This window comes from Vipera ursinii (genome assembly GCF_947247035.1).
Source record: "Vipera ursinii genome assembly, chromosome: 6".
NCBI lineage: Eukaryota > Metazoa > Chordata > Lepidosauria > Squamata > Viperidae > Vipera > Vipera ursinii.
Window position 1 is genome coordinate 531,649 of NC_139515.1, and position 20,448 is coordinate 552,096.

The following is a 20,448-nucleotide window of genomic DNA, read 5'->3' on the forward strand; positions in this document are numbered from 1 at the left end:
GTTAAAAGCAATGAGGCATTTCACAGCCAACATGAATTTCTCCATTAGTAAATTTGAGTTGCATAAATCTGTTTTCATTTTCTTGTTCCTTCCCTGGCGTTCATAATGTTCGCTTGCCCATTGTCCTCAGTTTTGTTTTGAACTTTTAGGGATGGAAGAATAATCATAATTTAATTTTCTATCACATTTGTTCATACAGCCCACTATTAGTGCAGACCTCTCAGAAATTATTTTACCCCAGCTTTCCTTTTTTAAAAGTAGGTCAGTATTGGAAATATATAATTCAAAAAGTCAGTATTTTAGAATTTAAGGAAGTTCTTCACTTTTAAGAGCAATGAAAGGAAATCGGATCCATTTGTGAATATATTATTAATAGCAATAATGGTAATAACAATTGTTTCTTGGCAGGCAAATAAGCGCATATAGTCTTGTTCATCCAGTTATGCTTGCCTTGCCAAGGAGGCATCATTAAATCTCCATCAAGACGGACGCAAAAGGCTTTTCCCCCCCAATAGAGCTGTAAAATTCTGCCTTCCTCAGTGAATGCAAAATAGAGTCCACCTGTAATAACAAAGCAGGAGATTACTGTACATCTATTTCTGGATATTTGGATGGCAGTTTTTCCAAGCCCTTAGAAAAACCGAGGGAGATGGCTTAGTATACATTATTTCCTCTTAAGATTAAAAACAGATTGCTCTCATGGTGAGTTTCATCAAGCATCTAAATAGACCTAGAAGCATTAATTACTTTTGCCTTCTGCTTCCTGCTGGAGCTGTTGTCACCCTTCCTTTCCCTACCTTCTTGCCACATATACTTTCTCTCGAGAGCGGACAAGAGAATTTAATTTTTATTTCTCATCCCAGAAGCTTCTTCAGCTCCGGCTGGATGGTGGGGAACGGAGGGATTTATACTCCTTGCAGACAGCTGGTCAGTTGGAGAGTCGTTGAGGCCACCTGGAGGTTCATCTGTCTCCTCAGGGTCGCCTGGGTGGTACAAACGGGGCTGGAGCCTTCTTGGAAGGGTTGAAAGGCCCGTGTGGTGGTGGTGTATCGTACACCTTGCGTGGTGATGTCTTTGCTCTAGGACTGCACTGAGGCAGAATGGCATTTCCTATAAATACCTTCACTTTGTTCCCAGCAATTTTTCTGCAGAGGTTTGAAAGAGAAAAGAATGTGGTCTTCCCTAATTCCCACAGTGATGTCTTACGTCTGCGTGTATGTACCCGTGTGGTATGGCTGTATTACTTTTATCATTCTCCTCTGTTCCACCACCTTCTCTTGCTGGTATCATTATGATTATTACTACTTTGTTACTACACGGAGACCCTATGCCTATGCCCATACTGAGAGACAAAGATATATTTGCCGTATTGAGTTATCTGTAAAATAATAAAGGCAGGAAATAAATAAACAAGCTATCCGTGGTACGCAAAGGGGTTGCTCTCGGTACCTTTTAAGCAGAATGAGAAGTCTCTCATTAAAACAGTGAAAAATCCTGAATGATTGGCCTGCTCTTCTGGATACGAGGAAGAAAATACAGAGAGAGAATAAGCTGTTTTATTTCTAAACTGTTCAAAAATTGTATTCTGAAATTGCACAGTTATTCTGTGATTCCTGATATGTGTTATTTGCTTTGTAACCACGAGACGCTCAGCAGGTCAACTTGGTTTGAGAAGCTAAGCAGGACCAGAAGGGGTCACTTCTTTGAAGGGTGACTCCAGGAAAATCCCAAAACTATTTCTATTGTTGTGACAAACTCTATATGGTCATACCCGTGACATCACCAGGAATCACGATCTGCTTAAAGGGATGGAAAGAGACGAACAAGTGGAACTCAGATTGTGCTCATGTCATCTCAGAGGGACTACTTTCTTGCTAGCCTCAGTCCATAAACATGCATGAAGAGGAAAAAGGAAAAGGCCAGAAAGAACATTTATAGCAGGATGACACTTAACAATGTCCTAGCAAATCACGTTATTCAGTCTTTGGAATAAATCGTACTCATTTTGAGCCTTGCCCAGTTTGTAAGAAGCGGCATTATTGAAATGATTGCAGAGTGCTGCCAACCTGCACAGAGGCAAAAAAAAAAAAAAATCTAACAAGGTCAAAGGTCAGCATGATTGGTTGACATGAGATCAGAAATAAGAGTACATTGGAGTGAATCTGTAACCATTTTGTAATCGCGGCAGCTTCGGACTGGGAGAACAATATTTAGAGATGAGCGTTGACCTAGGCAGGTGTGTGTGAAATCCCTCTGGTGCTTCCACTTCCTGGCACTCTGAGCCCTAACTAGGCTGTGCCTGGAGGATGACCTGCCGTAATGCAGCCTCTGCACCTTTTATTTGGCATCTTAGTTTTGTAACACATCACTTTTCACCCTGAGTCCCCATTTCTCCGCTTTCGTGCTTGGGAAAGGGGGTAAAGAACCAGTTAAGCAATAAAGTTGAAGCTGTATGAAAACATTTATATATGTATATCAAAACAGTGGTTCCAAGGTACCTTGACTAAAACTTTCAGAGTCCAGACAAAATCGGCCAGTGCTGCCTTGACGGATAATCGAATATTGGCAATGCCAATACTGCAAATAAAGAATCACAGAATGATTATACAACTTCAGAAAAAAACATCATACTGTTCACATACTTGTTTAGAACAGGACTTTTCAACCAGTGGTACGGGTACCACCTGTGGTACATTGGCACCTGGCAGGTGGTACGCAGCCATCCTAGAAAAGTGGTAGTGGGGGAGGGGAATGAGCTGAACCGGTGGCAGCACCGCACAAGCCTGAGCGAGAGGCGGCTGGAGCTGCAGGGCTGTCAGGGCTCAGCGGAAGCGCCAGAATCAGCGCTTCTTTGGGGCTGTCGGGGCTCAGCGGAAGTGCCAGGATCAGCGCCAGGATCCAGCTGGAGCTCAGCATTGATCCTGGCGCTTCTGCTGGGCCCAGAACCGATCAGCCGGAATGTTGCAGCATCTCCAGGGTATTGTGATGTACATTCGAATGCTTGGCAACTGATTCATATTCATGACGGTCACAGTGTCCCAGGGTCATGTGAAGCGACCAAAACCTGCTGCAAACACCCAGCAGAGGGGGGGGGAAATAAAAACCAAACACCCCCCACCCCACCCCCGCTGCCAATCCTCAACAGAAATGCTCACAACCATGAAAACCTCGGACAGGAGGAAGAGCGCCGCCGGGCGGGCAGGCAGGTGTCTTGCTCAGCTGTGGCTTGGGGGGAACTTTTTTCTGTGCCATTGTAACTTGGAACAGTCACTAAGCAAACTGTTGTAAGTCGAGGACTGCCTGTACTTCATCACTTTTTTCCTTTTTTTTTTTTTTTTTTTTTGGTCATCAAGTTTTTGACACCTTGCTAGGCGACTGGTGGTACTCAGATGTTACCATATCCTAAAAGTGGTACAATGGGTGAAAAGGTTGAAACGCCCTGGTTTAGAAGGACTTATTTTATAAGGAAAGTGAAGAAAGGAACAAAGAGCAGATTTGATTTATTTCCTGTTTAGAAAGTTTTTGATATCTTTATCTGAAACTTCTCTACTGTTCCACTGTTGCTACTTTTACAGAAAAGTAGACAATCAAAGTGGATCACAGCATTTCAGTACATTACGTTTAACCTTATTGGATATTATTCTAGATGTTATTGCTTGAAAGATACAAGAGAAGCTTTTTAACGAACTATATCTTCTGTTTAGATTAAATGCAAGGTTAACGCATACCATTCTTAGTTTTTCGTTATAGTCCTCCCTAGTCGTGGAGTGATTAATTCGGGTCCCCGAGTTGCCCTGCAGTTGGAAGCTGGCTAAAGTTCTTACGGTCCAGGCCAGGGCCCAGATTTCCTGACAGTGTTTCAAGGCTTGTTTTGAAAGTGGGGAAGATTCTGCTTTGGCTACGGTAATTCCTGTCATTGACATGACGATGTCACGAAGGGTGTGATGTCTCTATGGCTTCTACTAGATATTTACCTAGAAATACTGACCTCATCACTAGGCTGTCAATAACACACAGTTCATAGATACAATAAATGAAGCAAATAAATAAGAGAAAACATTTCTTATGCACACAAGTCATATTTTTAGCATTTTATAGGTGTCCATTTTGATGACCAGTTATGCAAACAAAGGGGAGATGAAGTCCCAAACGGCTAGACATAAAAATGACTTTTTCCCATGATGAAATTTGTCTAGTTGTTTATTTCATTTGTTCAGTGAAACTGTTATTTCGGATTAAAACAACTAATCGATTCCCTGTAAATGTTCAGTTGCAATTTTGCAGAAGTTGTCCTGAATCTGCAAATTCCCTTTGAATTTCATCTTGGTGTAGTTTGTTCCTCTGAGAGGAAAAACCCATAGAGATTCCTTTGCGATGGCCTTAAGAGGCCATCAGGAATTTCAGATTGGGTACGAAACTCACTTTAAACGGACTGTGGAAGACTGAGCAATCTTACCGCTATTGATGAGGAGATCGGACAACGCAAAGGAGTAGAAAACGTTCTTCCTTTGAAGTGGATCTTTGTTCTTTTGTCCACTACATTCTTTCGTTGGTGCTAATAATATGTGCTTTTATTTTACTTCTATTGTGGGAAGAGTACAGCTGTGATTTTTAGCAACGCAAGAAAGGAAAGGAAGACAAAGAAGAAAGAAGGGAAGGGCAAAAGAAGGAAGAAAAGAAAATAAGGGAGAGGAAGGGAAGGCAATAGAAGAAGAGTATTCTTCTCATTGGGAGCAGCTGCTATCTGTGTTCAGCATTTTCTGCCTGATGCAAAATAAGGGCACCCTTCATTGGAGCTTGACTCCCAGGGACCTGGTGGCTCAGTTAGCAACGGCATCCAGCGCTTTGCCCGAGTGTTCTTCCTGTCCAGTCCACAGCTTCTCATGCTATGGGGCAAGATCCTCTGGTGCTGCCCCCACCCCCGCGCTTAGTCCCTGCCATATTTTGGGGTAAATATTACAGGAGGAACTCCATTCGTTTACTGCCTCTCCCACCAACTCCCTAACGTCGCCTTGGAGCGCCACATCAGCTGGGGAGCTGTTTTTGCACAGGCGGTTCTGCAATTTTTGTTTGTGCCTTTGTGCCGTTTCTTCATTTTGACACTGGTTGCCCGGCAAAGAGCCGATTCCGTTTCATCCATTTTAGCTTGTTTCCTTTCTCTTTAGTCATTCATAAATGAAAGTTGGATATTGCTTTGGTTTTACAGAATAGAAATAGCTTTCTTAGCTTGTTCCGTTTTTATTTCAGGTATGATTTGCAGAGGACTGAATACAGGAAAGGATCCCACAGGTGGAATGCTTTCCTTCCCTAGAAAATGCCATATTATATATAAGTCTTGCGCTGCCGGCTGGTGCCTTCCGGCATCCGAGCAGTCACCTGTGGACAGCTCCCTCTGCCTCCCTTGGGACAAAGAGCTCGGGGCTGGCTGACACGCTCCAGTTTTTGCATGCCAGATAGTCTGTTCTGGGTCATCCTGTCTTATTTCGATACACCCTGGAACTGCATTTAAAACGTGTTCAGGTACATAGGTTTGGCCCAGGGATGTTGTGTCCAGCTGTGTCTTGGAACACACCGGAGCACGTGGCGTGGCACACGGGGATTTCCCTAGAATTATGTTTGGATTTATTATTTGAAGAGCCTTGTGAAACACGGAGGACAGAAATAGCACTAGATCCATCTCTGAAAGTTCTCCTCCTTTTCTCCTGAACTTTAAATTGTTCTCCAGGATTTTAACAGAGATCGGCCCACGGACGAAGTTTCAGCTCAGGGTGGGGGTTTTTTTTTTGGCATTTTAAAAGGGATGCAAAAAATGCCACAAAAAAAGCCACAGATGGCCCACCTGTGTCACTTCTGTGACTCCCCAGTCCTCTGAAAGGAAGGAACCCAAAGTCTTTGGTCACTTTTCTACACTTTTATGAAATTTTATGGAGATTTTGGGGTGTTCACGAAGCAGGTGTGTGTCAAAATAGTCAGGATTGCATCCACGGCAAATCCAGTTCAACCAAAACCCAGTCCTTTTATGCGCCTACACCCACCCCACCCTCCTTCCCCTTCCCCTCCCTCTTCCATTCTCTTCTTGTTCCTTTCCTTCTCCTCTCCTCTCCCTTCCTTTGACATGCTGTGCACTACTTGGTGAAGACCTCAGGCTGATGGAATTTGGGCTCTTTTGTTTTAGAGTAGTAAACAGTAATTAAATGGGATTTTCTTTAATGCGTTTTATGGATCTGGTTGTCGGCAGTCCTCCTGTTCCCTCTTGGGTCCTGGAGGTTCGTGGCCCAAATGCCCATCGTTGCAGCCCTGTTCAAGGGCTTGGAAGCTGCTGTCCTGCCTTTTGAACCCAGCCCGACCAAGGCACCAAGAAAGACCCTCGCCTCTTCCCTGTGTTGTGTGCTCCCTTACGTTAAAGTAGCACAAATTGGATGGTTTACAAAACACCTCTCCTGCCTGCGAATAAACAGACTCTGGACTCTGGACTCTGGAAGAATATCAAAGACCTTGGCAGGACATCAGACGGTTTCTTAATATAACTTTCCAGCTATTTGTGGAAGCCCATCTCAGTGTTCCTGCGGGGGGAGGAGGGGGCTGCTGACCAGGCTGGAGTAGAGGTGGGGGGGCGGCAGCTGAGAGTTTCATTCTCCTTCCGGAAGACATTTCAGCCACGCAGCCTGTGATGCATCTTGGTCTGCTGTTATAACTTAAGGAGTTCTCAGCTGAGAGAACTTGGAGCCACGGCGGGTGGAGGAGAACATCTGGAAGGGAGGAAGCCTAGGTAGCGTGCCACTTGCACCCCCCCCCCTCTCCCTCTCCCTCTCTCCCTCTCCCTCTCCCCGGCTCCTCTCATTGCTAGCAGGGACTAGGCAGAGGAGACCCAGCAGCCTGGGCCACTGATGGCGGCTCCGTGCATCACGGTAGGAAGGCAGGTGCATAAGGAGGCCACGCATCTCTTCTCCCAAGTAGGCCGCAGTTGATTTAGCCCTTTGGGAGGGTTTTTGCAGCACAGCCATCTGCACGGAAGAGGAATTAGTCACCGAAATGGCTTAAATGCAATGAAGTCTGTTATTCCAGAATAGAAAGAAGCTATATTAAGTTAAATGGAACATCCTGCTAAGTGGGGGGATGGGGAGCTTAGGTGGTGGGCTTAAATTCTGATAGCTCGAGCACTAGCATCATAAAATGCTATACTATCGTTCCAATTTTTTTTAAAAAAATAGTTCTCCGTTATAATTACATAAATATATACCCATCTTACTAATTTTCTGGGGGCGTAAGCAACGTTACACCAAGCCCAGAAAAAGATGAAGCTGCAGGTTTGAGGAAAACGAAAGGCAGGCAAACAAGAAAGGAATCAGAAATGTAATTAAGCACCGATTTTATTTTATACCAACATCACTCAGAATGACTTGTCCGTGCTTTTATCCACGCAAGGTAAGTATTTAAGTATTTTAAAATACTGCTTTCTTTGGTAAGGGGATGTGAGTAGCTTTCTATGACATGGAAACTTAATTGCACTTAACTGTGGCTGAACCATAAATTTAATTTTGTAACTTGACTTTCCTTGATTAATTACTATAACTAATATAACTAGCATAGATATATTTTACTTGTATTTTACCATTTGGAATTTCTTTAAAAGGAAATCCAGACCTGCTCTTTAACAGAAAAGACGTTCTATTTGTCTCGGTAAGATATCTGGGAAAGCATATTTGAATAAGAAAGGTAGCGATTTTCCCTGCTTGCATTTTAATGGCCAGGCTTGCGTCAAGCTCAAAAAAAAAAAAAATCTTAAAGGGGTCATATCTGGTCGGTGATGGGTGGGAGACCACCAAGAATTCCATGGCCAGGGAAGTCGACCGAGAAGACCATCTCAGAGGAAGACGGTGGCAAACAACTTTGCAAAACGGCCCTTTCGAAGTTCAGCCTAATCCCAGGGGGGCAGATGAGGAGGGCTGTTTTTTAAGGAACAATTCAGATACTGTTAGGAAATTACAACTTCCAGCTGAATTGGAATCTTTTAAAGCCCCCCCCCAAAAGTCCCAAGCAACACCCCCTCTCTAAGGACTTGTGTTCCTCATTACATGGTTTTCATTTGCAGTAATAAACGCAGTGAAAATCTCCATTCGAGTTGATGGAACAGGAAAAGGAGGCTGCAGCCGAGGGGACTTTGGAGAGAGCAAATCAGGGTCACTTGAGAGTCACTTCCGAGATGTTGGCTTTTCTGTTCCCAGGACGTCCCACAGAACCAACCAGATCAGGACTGTAAAAGTCTAGGTGTCCACCAGAGGGCAGCAAAGAGGCTGAACCACCTTTCCTATCTGGTGGGTCGTTCAGATTTTTGCAGCTCAGGACCGGGTGCCGGACTGGGCGCCCTTTTGAAAGTTGGGACTATAATATCAATTACTGTATACAGATACTCCTCTGCTCGTCAGATGCAAGGCCCCTTTTGTCAATGCTGTTGTTACTTTGAACAGTTGCTAAATGAACAGCGGCAAGTCGACAGTTACTCATAAATGAGAACCAAATAGCTGAACCGTCCCTGAATAAATTAGGTTTCATTGTTTCTCAGCAGAAATACCTAAACTTGCATTCAGTTTGTTTCCAGCATCTTCAATTTATTCTGCGTAATCAGATTGCAATCCTAGAATTTCCTCTGGAGAAATTTCTTCCTCCCACAGCCCATTTCTCCCCACTCTGTCATGGATGCAGCACTTTCCTCTCTCACGGCTTTAGGGAAGAGGAAAATGAGAAGGGAGTGAAGTCGCAAGTTCTTTTGTGGTGCTTTGAAAGCTGAATAAAAGCCAAGGGATAGATTATTCAAGATATACAAAAATAGTTTCAAAATAAGCAAGAGCAGGTATCTTTGGATGCCAGATGTTCTCAAAATTGACATTAAATTAGTACCCGAAATAAGAAGACTTCACTCATACAAACTTATTTTGAAATTAACCTGTAGAGGAATGCATTTTTATGGTCGGTGCTGGAGGTTTAGGCTGGAGTTAGCATTTTTATCCACTTACACAATCTTTTCCAAAGACCCAGGTTAGGCAGGTGTCGTTTAATAACTTTAAAGATATCTTTGCAGGATATTTTTATTTATTTTTTTATTTTAATTCCATTTATATCCCGCCCTTCTCCGAAGACTCAGGGCGGCTTACAAGCATAGCAGTAGCCTTCATTCTATGTACATGCCTGCTTATTAGGGCTTTCACACACACCCCAAGCGGCATTATTACAAAGTCAGCTTATTGCCCCCAACAATCTGGGTCCTCATTTTACCTACCTGGGAAGGATGGAAGGCTGAGTCAACCTTGAGCTGTTCCAAGTAAAACTGCCTTTTGCAATTGATTGATAGGGATTTCATCTCTGCTGATGCTGTTCAAGTGGGGTTCCAGATGTTTTGGGATTGCACCTACCATATCTGTGCTTTCTTTTGCCACAGTCATTCTATCGGTAGGTCTTCAGATTTTGTGATTCAACATATTCTCCAAAGCAACTCAGGGCAGGACAAGAAATAATGGTTGGAAGCTTACCAAAGAGAGGCCCGAACTAGAATTAGGGAGATTTCCTGACAGTGAGAAAAATTAATTGGTAGAATGGCTTGCCTCCAGAAGTGGTGGGTACTCCCTCACTGGAGGCTTTCAAGAAGAGACTGGACAGCCGTTTGTCCAGAATGGTTTAGGGTCTCTTGTTTGAGCAGAAGGTTGGACTAGAAGACCTCCAAGGTCCCTTCCAGCTCTGTTATACTAGAATAGAAGAATAGAATAGAATAGAATAGAATATGGAACGTAACGTAACATAACATAACATAACATAACATACTACACCAGAACAGAATAGAATAGAATATGGAACATAACATAACACAACATAACAGAACAGAATAAAATAGAATATGGAACAGAATAGAATGCAGGATAGGATAGGATGGGATGGAATAGAATAGAATAGAATAGAATAATGGAATAAAGAATAGAATAGAATAGAATAGAATAGAATAGAATATGGAACGTAACGTAACAACATAACATAACATACTACAGCAGAACAGAAATAGAATATGGAACAGAATAGAATGCAGGATAGGATGGGATGGAATAGAATAGAATAGAATTAAAATAAGGAATAGAATAGAATAGAATGCAGAGTAGAGTAGAGTAGAACAGAACAGAACAGAACAGAATAGCTTTATTGGCCAAGGCACACAAGGAATTTGTCTCTGGTGCATAAGCTCACCAGTTTGATCAGAATTATTAGCTAAGTGAACTTTACACCAAGACTTCAAGAGGAGCTTGTTTGCTTGCATCCCTTCGAACATATTCTAGAAAGATTATAATTTATGTAAATTGAAATTTTGATTTAATTAATCAATGGGGGGAAAGCTATATATACGGTATCTTCCAAATGTCCACCACAGACTGACGTAATTTATGACATTTGTGTAAATCACACAGTCAGTGTTTTTAGATGATTTGTGACAGTTTTCATCATTTGTATAATTACAGAAAAGACCTAAAATGTCATTTGCATAATTATTCAAATGACCTAAAGACGTCAGTTGCACAGTGACATAAATTAACACATATCATGTAAATTATGGTAGTTCTCCAGATGGACTTATCTGTAAATATGTGGGTGCATTATAAATGAAAATTTGATCCATTGTATCTCATATTTGTTAAACTGATTTCACTGAAATGTCAGATAAGTGTAGTGCCGTCTATGGATTATCATCAAAGTCACTTTTTAATGTCTTAGTGGAATTGATTTAATCAGGACTCTCAGCCTGAAAGAATGCCAAACAGATTCATGGAGTTAAAATCCCAAAATTATCTTGATAGGTTTTTTGATATAGACTCTTTGGGTTTAATGTAGGAAAAATTATAATATAATATTGAAGACATATCGTTAACTGAAACAGGTAGACTTCCTTTTCTATGAAAAAGGTATCTGATTGATTAAAATATGTATCTTCTAGTTTTAAAATCCACAAATAGGAAAGAGGAAGAAAATCAGAATAAGTTGAAACACGTCTCCACCGATTCAGCTTGCTTAACTGCAGCCTTGTCTTGAATCAGTTTTTAGTTAGGACAGCAGTTCTATTTATTACAGTATTTTAAAAATGACAGGATTGAAAGCTAAAATCATCTGACTTGCATATCTGTTGACATTTTCAGGGTTAGAAGTTATATTGCTAAATATTATAAAATAATGTATTCGTCAAATATTGCCATAAAGATAACTGGACTGTAATAAGAGAATGTTTAATTACTAAGAAGGTGTTAGAACTGTTAGGATTTAATACGTTAAATTAGTAGAATAGTTCTCGATCCACATACTGCTGGAGTCTAGCTTGTAGAATTTTAAGCATAACTTTACTAGCATGAGAAATGAGTGCAATGGTGCGATAGTTTGAACATTCTTTGGCGCTGCCTTTCTTTGGAATTGGAATGTAAACTGATCTTTTCCAATCCTGTGGCCACTGTTGAGTTTTCCAAATTTGCTGGCAAATTGAGTGTAGCACTTTTACTGCATCGTCTTTTAAGATTTTGAATAGCTCAGCTGGAATACTGTCACCTCCACTAGCTTTGTTGTTGCTCAGCTTTTCTAAGGCCCACTTCACTTCACATTCTAGGATGTCTGGCTCGAGGTCAGTGACCACCTCATTGTGATTATCAGGGATGTTAAGCTCATTCTTGTATAGTTCTTCTGTGTAATTTTGCCACCTCTTCTTAATCTCTTCTGCCTCTGTTAGGTCCCTGCCATTTTGGTCCTTTATCATGCCCATTTTTGCATTAAACGTTCCTTTCATCTCTCCAATTTTCTTGAAAAGATCTCTGGTCCTCCCTATTCTATTGTTTTCTTCTATTTCTTTGCATTGTTCATTTAAGAAGGCATTCTTATAGTCACTTAGCTGTAGTCAGAAGAGGCAAATTTGCATTGACCAAGGTCATTTTAATCGCGAAGCCACAACGTAATAACCACCTTTGTTTGTTGAGTGAGGTCATTCTGGCTCTGATGTGCTGGAAATTGAGAAGGAAGTGTTAAATATGAACTTGTTTTCTGAATGTCAACTTTAGTTTATTAAACTACGAAGAAGGTTTTCTCTACTTAGTGATGTCATGACCCCCACAAAACAATAAATGTGCGATTCCTCGTGAGTCAATTGAACACTCCCCTGGGCTTATAGCCCTGTGAGAAATAATTGTAGCTCTTCCCCAAATTTACATGACTTGTGTCATAATGTCTTCAATTAGGCTTATTTTTATCAGCTCTGTCAGTTGACGAGTCGTAGTTACCTTTTCTCTTCTGTGCATTTCAAAAGTTTGAAATTCAAAATAACAGATAAAAAACACTAATCCCACTTACACGCACTCTGTGGGTGCTCCAAGATGGTAGATACACTGCTACATGGCAAACCAGAAATCGCTGTTCAATCAAGCGACTTCTGAGAGATGGCCCACAGGCTTAGCCATCTTCAAGATGCCCTCTTGACTTTGCTCGTGTGATCCTGCTATACACCTGGCAGATGAAACAGGGATGAATTATGTGAATATCTTGCCTCTGGAAGCTGGACCAACTTTTTAAAGAATGAGTGGATCCGCCCACTTCAAGTTGCTTATGGCCTCTTGAGGGATCGTGGCACACAGTTTGAGTGCCCAAATCTAGAGGACCTAGAAACTTTCTCAGTCTTGCAAAATCAGATAGGGTTAAAGTGGGAAGGATGCAGAATGCAGCCGCGCGAGTCGTGATGGGGGCCTCCCGATACTCCCATGTAACACCTCGCATATGTAACAGCTCGCAGAGGCGAGCTGCATTGGCTTCCGGTTGCCCTTCGGGTGAGATTCAAGGTGCTGGTGATGACTTATAAAGCCCTAAATGGCGAGGGTCCGGGATATCTGAGGGAACACCTGCTGCCAGCATCAAGCTCCCTTCGCTTAGGACTGCCCCCGACCTCTGTTCATTCCGCCGGGACCTGAAGACCTGGCTCTTCGAGCTCTCTGGCCCAGGCTGAGAATTTTTAATTTTAACTGGGTTTTTATTTTTCTCAGGGTCTCACTTAATCTTTTTTAATTTGTTTTTAACTTTTGTATTGATTTTCTTTTAAATACCCTGTAAACCGCCCTGAGTCCTTCGGGAAAGAGCGGTATATAAATTTAGATAGATAGATAGATAGATAGATAGATAGATAGATAGATAGATAGATAGATAGATAGATAGATAGATAAATGTCTTGTTGATAAGCAAGTGATAGCGACCGTGGCAACGGTTCTGTGCATTGCTCAGAGGCGCTTCTGAGGAGGCTCTACTGACTGAACAGCCCAGTACAAACTAAAGCGTGAGAGAGGATGATGGAGAGGCTGAAAAGAGCAGTAGGCATGAACAACAATCAACGTTTTGTCAAAAATGGGAAATAGCAGAGAGTAGATGAAATTGTGGTGCTACAGAATGAGATATGAATAGGCCATAAGATCTTGAATGCTTCAGATTGTTGCTGGAGAAGGAAAAAGAGAATTTTCATGTCTTCTGCAGGGATTTGACAGTCATGGAAGAAAGAAATGGTGAAAGAGGCTTGCAAATATTCTTGGAAAACTTAGGAGACTTCCAGATTTTCCGCCATATAAAAGGTGGAATCATGTTTGGGGCTCCAGCCAATACTGAACTTGTAGATCCCAGATGTGGAAAAACTGAAGTGGGAACTTCCAGAAGATTATAACCAGACTTGGAAGCCGTGGCTTCAGCAAACAGCTTCTACTTACAGTGAATGAGAATGGAATACTTTTTATAAATGTTAACAATTTTCTTCTTAAGGATATTACTCATATTTTCCAGAACTGAGAAAAGCATTGAAGACATGGGAAATACCTTCAAATGTCAGCCCGTTTATTAATCTGAAATGTGCCTAATTTTAATTCTTGAAGGCTTTTAGGACAGTTTGTGGATAGTTTTCACACAATGTTGTTCTCAATACATCAGCTGGAGATTTTGCTTCAAGGCTGCTATAAGGGCCACTTCAGCCCAGGTGAAGGAAGGTCTGCATTGGGGTAAATGCGGCAACATATCGTTCTGACAGATTATTTCAGATCAATCTATCTTCCACCATCCTTTCTGAGGGAAGAATCACAATTAAGATCCATCAAACATGAAGGATCAAAGAAGCTCCCTGCTAGAAATGTTATAATTTTGTTCTATCCAAACATCTGGTAACCATATTTTCTTAAAGGGATTATTTACTGCAAAAAGTTGGGAGAAGTATTTTTTTGGCAAGGAGTTTGGCTTGAGGCCCACTTTCGATCAGGTATTTATTCCAGATAAACTCCTCCTTTCCTGAAAAAAGGGACAACTTAAATATCTCTTTAAAACAGTGTAGGATGTAATTTGACTCAGAAAATACATTTTATGTGTGCCTAGATCAATCTCTGGCAAATCCTTGTTATCTGATGCAGTGAGGTTTACTTAAACTAGTCTGGCATAACATTCGGAGGCCTTTACAGATGTTAGTCTGAAACTAACAATTTGAAAGAGACACTTCCTGTTCCAATGCTAATATTATTTTAAAATCATGAGTATTTTTGCACTTGTTTTTACATAAATGTGTCCTTCAATTTGAAAGATAAAGCTTGCTCAGCTTTACGCAAAAAACTTCGTAACTGATAAAAATGTAGTAAAGTATCTTGGTATGTTTCATTTCATTGTTTTGGGAATAATGAGGATGCTGTATTTTGAAAATACTCTAGAATGCAAACATTTATAATTAATCTATAACGTAAATTCTTTGTTAATATTCTAAAAAAGAAAAAAATCACAAGAATTTAATCTTTTTACCATCTCTCAACCCATTTTTTTCCCTTTAGGATATCCATTTTTTTCTACTTTTTGATGATAGCCCCCAGTAACGAGACCACGTTATGCCTTATGAAGGATCTGTTCTGGAGTCAGGTAAGTCAGCTGTTATCTGGAGGTTAGGATTCGGAATATTCCTAGTTTATTATTTGTAAAGGTAATGCATTTATATTTTATTATATTTGCAATTCGCCCAGTTAATAGGACTCCTGGCAGTTAAAAGAAATTAAAGGGGGAAAAAAGCTTTAATAAAGCTACCAGGAATTACCAGAGGCAGTCAATAAAGTAGTATTGAGAAGATGACACAACTTCAAGATAATAAACCCAACTTTTATTTTTAGGAGGTAGGTAGATGGATAGGTAAACATTATTACTGTTTACCTGCTGGAACTCTCCTTTATTCTTTATTCTTTAATAAATTTCAATAATGTTCAAGCAGTCTTGGAAGGTCTGGCCGAGAGGCCCGTCCCTCCTCCTAAAGCAAATAGAACCAAGGTGAGCAACCTTGAATTTCCCCCTCGCTTCTTCCTTCCTTCGTGGGCTGAGCTGAAGCGAACATAAGGGCAGTCGGATACATTTTTCAAGGAGGTTTCCGTTCTCTACGGTTTGTTGGCAGATTTCTGCAGGACAGATTTATGGGGTTTAGAATAGAGTGACACTGTTGGAAGGGACCTCGGGGGTCTTCTAGTCCGGCCCCCTGCTCAGGCACGAAACCCTATGCACCATTTCAGACAAAAGGCTGTCCATTCTCATCTTAAAACCTTCCAGTGTTGGGCATTCACAACTATCATAGGCCCCATCATGCCAGAATTGGCACCAATGAGTAGATGGCTAGTTCCTCTGATTTTGTAAGGGAAGATTTTATGGAATCAAGTCAATAAACCTACACGAGCAACTTAAGCCCTGGTGGCAAGGCTTTGCGGACTGGCTGTGTCTGGGCAGAGATGCGGCGTACGTTTGTCTGGATGGGGACCCCAAGGAAGTCCCAGGGATGTAAACTAGACCAAGAAGTCAGAGGTTGCATGAGAAATAGAGAATGTCAAGCCGCTTTTAGATTGTAGTTGGATTAGCTGGGGTGTGGGGTCGGCAAGGGGAGTCGCTTCAAAAAAAAGTAAGCAGGGTGAGATCCGGCTATTATTTGAATGGGCAACCAGGAAATCAGCAGACTGTGGAACCTAAGCTCAACGTCCCAGAAGAAGGCAAGGGGTAAGAGCTTGGTGTATTGCCAGAAAAAATCTCCCTGTCTTTGTTACCTGGAGGCGGCTTTACCTTCCTTCCCCTCCCTTTGTGCCGGCCGCGAGGGTCAGCCCAAGGAAGGTCCCCCGAGGGACATTCTGGCCTTCCTTCCCAGGCCCTCCTCGGTTCTTGCTTTACTGTGTGCCAAGCAGGATCAGCAAGCAGCAGGAGTCCTATAGTTTTTGACAAAGGTTCAAATTGGTTTCTAAAGCAACTGCCCAGAACATGAGCAACATCAAGTATTTCTGTGACAGTGTCTTAAGTCATACTTAAAGCATAAAAATTAACATTTAAAATGTTAGGAAAAGCTGTGAATGGAAACAGATGCATCTTTGGAGCCTTTTAAGAAAAAAATGTGTATAATAAAAGATCCCACAGAGCAGAATACTGCATTGCAAACACAAACAGCAGAATGGAATACAAAGATGTTTTAAATCTGCTGCGCTAAACCATTCATGGGGAATTCATTTGAAATTAAATGTATCAAAGCCCAATGGGTGTACAAAGTAAACAGCCTGGTATATCTCGCATTTAATCTGTTTGTTGCTATGAAAATATTGACAAAAGACGAACGAATGGGCTTCCTTTAGCTTTTATTATACTTGGCCAGCTCTGGAACCTTTTTTTTTTCCAAAAGGCAACACTCTTCCCAAATGTTAAGTTAACACATTCGCTACAGGTCTGAAGCCAAAGGCCAAATGCAGTCCTGACTTCTAGAAGTCAGACGTAGAAATTGCAACTCTGAAAAATACGCCCGTTGGAATTTCCTGAAGTTGTGTTTCTTTGCCCCTGAACGTTATCTGAGTTTCTCGTTGTTTGTATGGAAAATGTCCTACAGCCTGGAGGACTAACCAGTTGTGCCTATGGCTGATCAGAGGGCACCATCTCACAGTCCTGCTGATACACACTTCTGCCCTGGCCTTGGCAGAGAAATGTGATGCTTTTTTTTTTTTTGGCTCAGTCATGAAGCCGCTATCCTTAGAGCAGACGTTCTCAACCTCAGCATCTTGAGGATGAGTGGACTTCAACTCCCAGAATTCCCTAGCCAGCCTTGCTAGCTGGAAAATTCTGGGAGCTGAAGTTCACTCATCTCCAAGTTGCTGAGGTTGAGAAGTACTGGCTTACAGAGGGACATTGATCTATCTTGTATATCTTCCGCCTCACTCCCTACCCTTCCCACATGGAACAATCACCTGGAGTTTTGTTTTGGAGACCTAGGAACATTGATATTCCAGAAGATTAATAGAACCATGTCAAGATCAATATTCTCAAGTTCAGCAATCCAACAAAATGAAATTTCATATGGAGAAAAGGTTTTGCACCTAGGGAGGAAAAAACAAAGGTACAAGTAGAGATTAGGCAAAAGCTGGGACCTTAGAGTCCTAGGGGACGATCACTTAAACAGGAGCCAGCAGTGTGCGGCAGCAGCCAAAGAAGCTAACACAATCCTTGGTTGTATAAACAGAGGCATAGAGTTGGGATTGTGTTAACTGTTAGTAGCGCTTTATAAAACCCCGGTAGGACCACACCTGGAGTGCCTCATCCAGTTTTCTCCCTGCACTGCAGGAGAGATACTGAGACTTTGAAGAGGGTGCAGATAAGATGATCAGGGGGCTGGAGGCTAAGACATATGAAGAACGATTGCAGGATTTGGGTTTGGCCAGTCTAGAGAAAAGAAGGACGAGGGGGCCGACAGGATGCCCGTATTCCAGTATTTGAGGGGCTGCCACAAAGAGGAGGAGTTTATTCTCCAAAGCACCAGGGAGCAGGACAAGATGGAAACTGATCAAGGAGAGAAGCAACCTGGAATGTGAGGACAATTAACCAGTGGAGCTCCTTCAGAAGTCGCGGGCGCTCCATCGCTGGAGGTTTTCAAGAAGAGACGGGAGAGCCCCTTGTCTGAAATGGCGCGGGGTCTCCTGCTTGAGCAGAGGCTGGACTGGAAGACCTCCAAGGTCCCATCCAGCTCTATTCTGTTCTAAAATAAAGCGAAGGGAAGATTGCACGTGATTGAGATGATGTCAGATACAGTGAGCAGGAGAAGCGGGTGAGCCCAGAGTCCTTCCTTTTTGTCACCTGGTCAAGAGGCAAGTCCGACACCCGGGGGACCGCGCTGGAGCTTTTGCCAAGGTGCTGAATGCGGTTTCTAGATCTCCCCGAGGGCGGCCTGTGACCCAAGGTTGGCAAACAGCCCTTGGAACCGTCTCCTGGTGGGCCTAATTAAAGGATAGAAAGTTCAGTGCCTGCAACACAGTGGGGGGGAGAGTGGGGGTCGCCCCGCGGCTCACGGCCATAGCGATGCAGGAATAGCCTCGGTTTTCTTGGAGAAAAGCTGGGCCAGCTTCTCATGGCTATCCATAAAGAAGGGGAAGCTTAACCGGAGGGCAGAAATCTGAAAGGGCACAGGACATTGCCCCAAAGAGTCTACGGAGGGAGGGAGGGAGTAATGAACTGATGGAGCGGTGGATGAATAATAACGAAGTGACCCTCGTGAGTCACTGACCCGGCTCTCCAGCCAGCACACCCAGTTCAGGTCCTTGGAGCTTCATTTCTCCAAAGAGCTTCCACCCTCCTCCTCCTCCACTCCCAGAAAGCAGCCTGCAAGTGGGATTGTGGTTGGGTGCAGAGCTCAAGTTCCAAAGGCTCCCCAAAGCCTGTGAAAAATATTACTCCCCCCCCCCTCCCCCCAATACCTGAGATGTCTTGGAAGTTGCTGGCGGAGGCAAAGACTTTAATCCAGCCTTGGGTGCATTTCAGATGTTCTGAACGTTTTGGAAGGGAAGTTTGGAAGGCAGGAAGGAAGGGCTGCCAGCTCAGGTACTAAGATAAATGCTACATTTGAACAACTCTCTTAGGCAATACCTGGGGACTTCAGCCACTGTCCTTGGGGCATCTAAATTTCGTATTTTGAACTTACATGCACTAACCCTGCTAGACAAAGGTTTGAAAGCCAGTTCGATGTAGCGGTTAAGGCACCGGCTAGAAAGCAGAAAACCGTGAGTTCAAGTCCCACCTCAGCCATGAAAGCCAATTGGGTGACTTTGGGCCAGTCACTGTCTCTCAGCCCAACCCACCTTGTTGTTGTTGGAAAATAGGAGAAAGGTGTGTTGTTGTTGTTGTTGTTGTGGGAAAATAGGAGGAGAAAGGTGTGTTGTATGGGTTCACCATCTTGAGTTATTTGTAAAAATAATAAAGTGGGATATAAGTTAAATAAGTATAAATACGAATGAATGGGCGAATACATACAAATAAATAAATAAATAAATAGTGCCCCTTGGAAGCTGTTCCACGAAGCCGTGTAGCAGTGAACCAACGTGGGCGCTGAGAAGGTGCAGGCGCCTCGTTCTGCCCGGCCTCGTTCCTCAGGTCTCCTCTGACTTGGCCAGCTTCTCCAGGAGCTTCTCCTAGTCCCCCTGGAGAGCGGTGGTGGCTGTTGGCACCACGAATGTCAGGGCAACCCCTTCCCTTCTGTGGGACAAGGCCGAGCCAGTTCTGCAGGGGACTTTACAACAAATTCTGTGCAATGTTGATGCACGATTGTGCTGGGTCGTTGGTACTCGGACCTCGGGGTTCAGAGATCATAGACTGGGGGATAAAAGTTTAGGGAAGTGCTGGTCACCCAGCTGGGAGTTGCTGGGAGCAGAAGCCGATGAGAGTCCAGGCGAAAGCCAGGCTGTTACTTAACCCTTTGGGGACCCTGGCTAATTTAAGCAGGGAATGTTCCCATCAAGCAAAAGCGCAACCAGCTTCACTCCTGCAAATGTTGGAATCTGCTCTTAGTGACCCTGAGAAGGAAATAGGAGTTTGTAAACTAAAGAGAGAAAGTGTGTGTGTGTGTGCATGTGTGTGTGTGTGTGTGTGTGTGAGAGAGAGAGAGAGAGAGAGAGAGAGAGAGAGAGAGAGAGAGAGAGAGAGAGAGAGAGAGAGAGAGAGAGAGAGAATCAAGCCATCTTTCCTCAAAAGACGCTTGGCCTTGATTTAATGCTCCCACTTGACGTAGGTTTTGTAACCTCACTCTGCCCCCAATGGTATTTCTGGATCTGGGGTTTTTCCTAACAGATGCAAAGCAGAATGGGAATCAACCCAGCATTCATAGGGAGGGTTTTAGGGCCTGTGTGTGGAGATACAAGTCAGGCAAAGAGAAGTTTGCTACAGAACAGCACAGTGTTCCCACCTGTTGTATTACCATTCCAGGCCGGGTGGGGGGAAATATTTAAAATTATGCATGCGCTCGTGACCTCTCGCCTAGACTACTGTAATGCTCTCTACATGGGACTTCCCTTGAAGACTACTCGGAGGCTCCAACTGGTGCAGAATGCGGCCGCGAGAGTTGTCTTGGGAGTTTCCCGGTACTCCCATGTTACACCTTTGCTC